The 2,459-nt window shown below is 46.9% G+C and overlaps 1 non-coding gene across 1 annotated transcript; it reads right to left on the reverse strand.

Moving 5' to 3' along the window:
- Positions 1-396: 396 nt before the first annotated feature.
- On the reverse strand, positions 397-469 carry TRNAK-CUU. The gene has a single exon. It is a non-coding gene; the product is annotated as a tRNA-Lys (tRNA).
- Positions 470-2,459: the final 1,990 nt, after the last annotated feature.

A 2,459-nucleotide genomic window follows, 5' to 3' on the forward strand; every position in this document is an offset into this window, starting at 1 on the left:
TTCTGGTTCTGTTTTTTTTTCTTTCTGACTGCACTGTGCAGCATGTGAGCTCTTAGTTCTCCAAACAGGGATTGAACACAGGCCCCGACAGTGAAAGTGCTGAGTCCTAACCACTGGACCACCAGGGAATTCTCTATGGTCTGTTTCTGAGAGCTTTCTCTTCCGCTTCTAAGATCCACTGAATCCAAATAGGATAAAGAATAGTCAATAGGTTGCCTTGTCTTGCGCAACATTGCTCAACCATGCCATTTGCCTTAAAGTGGGATGAGACAGATAAGCCAGTGCTATTCTTTGCCCAGCATAGGCTGGCTTCTTCTGCTCACCTAATTGAACTGATTATCAACTCTCTCTCTCCCTCCCTATTTTTTGGGCAGGGGGAGGCTTGCAAGATCTTAGATCCCTGACCAGGGACTGAACCTGGGTCCCTGGCAGTAAGAGGACCAAGTCCTAACCACTGGACCACCAGGGAATTCCTAACTATGTCTTCTTTTGACACCATACAAATGATAGTGAAGCTGCTCAGTCATGTCTGAATCTTTGCGACGCCCATGGACTGTAGCCTGCCAGGCTCCTCCATCCATGGGATTTTCCAGGGAAGAATACTGGAGTGGGTTACCATTTCCTTCTCCAGGGGATCTTCCTGACCCAGGGATCAAACTCAGGTCTCCCACATTGCAGGCCAACTCTTTACTATCTGAGCCGCCAGGGAAGCCCACACAAATGATGCAAATGATAGTTATTCTTCAAACAAAATCTCATAAGTAAACACCATCCACCTAATGCAGTGCTAAATTTTATGAGTCAATATTTCCTGGTTATGGAAGATGCTGGATGGCTTGTAATGACTTCTCTCTCCTTGGATGCAGCCCCAGAGACACAGAGGAATGCTTGTACTAAGATGAAAATAGCTGCAGGGCTCCAGCTGTATACGATTTCCTGTAAGTCACCACCAGGCTGGAATTGCTGCCCATGGCATCTTGGCTGAGCCCATCTTCAATGCCCCATTCTGCCTCTCAGTCCATGGGACTGCCTCTCAGATGTGGGGCATACCAGTCCCTAGTGATCTGCTCCGTCCTCCATCACGTGGATGGTAAAACAGGCTCCTAGATCAGGGGAACGCCATATTAGCTCAAGATAGAGCCCACAGGGGTTTCTGAGTGATTTGCTAAGGAATGCAAGCTCAAATCCAGACGAGGCTTTCCCCTGTGGGACTCCACTGAATTCCTCGGATTACAGAAAGAGGTTCAATAGAGTCTATTCAGTCACTTCCAGGCTTTTTGCCTTTTGAGTGTCCCAGGACGTTTTTGCAGGAGGAGATCAACTCCTACGCCCTGACAACAATTACACATTCCAAAGTTCTGGACTCCTTGGCCTCGTCTCAGATGCAGGCTTCTCTGATGTCCCCCATGGCATATTGATTGATTTACTTGGTTGTTAAAACTTTTTTTTTAGGAGGAGGTGAGCTGAATTTTTTAGTTAATCAATTAATTAATTTTGGCTGTGCTGGGTCTTCGTTGTGACTTGGGCTTAAGTTGCCCCAGAGCATGTGGAATCTTCACCCTCAACCAGGGATCAAACCTGGGCCCTCTGCATTGGGGGCACAGAGTGTTAGCCACAGGATCACCAGGAAAGTCTCAGAACTGCTTGTGTGTGTGTGTGTGTGTGCTTCTAACCTTCTGGTAGGCATTCATATGTGTAATAATTTCCTAGGGTTGCTGTAACAAATTGCTATACAATTAGTGGCTTAAAACAATGGAAATGTATTTCCTCACAGTTCTAGAGGGTAGAAATACAAAATCAGTGTTGGCTAGGCCCACACACCCTTGGAAGGCCCTGAGGGAGAAGCCATTTCACACCCCTCTCCTACCTTTTGGTGGCTGCTGGCGACCTCTGGTGTTCCTGGGTTTGGGGCTGCCCTCCAATCTCTGTCTCAGTCTTCACGTGGCCTTCTTTTCTGTATCTCTGTGTTTTCTCCTCTTTTTGTAAGGGCACTAGTCCCTGGATTTAGGGCTCACCCTAAACCTTGGATGATCACATTTCAATATCCTTAATTACATCTGCCCTATTTCCAAATAAGGCCACATTCACAGGTACTGGGGTTAGGACTTCGACATATCTTTTTTTGGGAAGTTACTCAACCTTCTAAAATATGAGATATGAAAAATAGTGGTTTGAGGGATACAAACCACTTGGTTCTTGTCATGAAAGCTATCCCCAAACCTCTTGGCCATAACGTACCATTCCAGGATCTTCCATCCATGTGGTTTATTTTGATTTCTGGAGCGAGTCCTGGTTCTCATTTCCTGTTGCTCCAAACTTATAGCTCTTTTCATTGCCAGCGGCACAGAGCTCCCTCATTGTGTGCGATGGCCTTACCCCTTCCGCAGACAGGATGTCTGTGACAAAGGGTGGAAGGCAGTGCCTGTCCACTGAGGCTCATTCCCTGCTGAGTGGGTGGT

The sequence above is a fragment of the Cervus elaphus genome, chromosome 1 (assembly GCF_910594005.1).
Source record: "Cervus elaphus chromosome 1, mCerEla1.1, whole genome shotgun sequence".
In the NCBI taxonomy this organism is placed as follows: domain Eukaryota; kingdom Metazoa; phylum Chordata; class Mammalia; order Artiodactyla; family Cervidae; genus Cervus; species Cervus elaphus.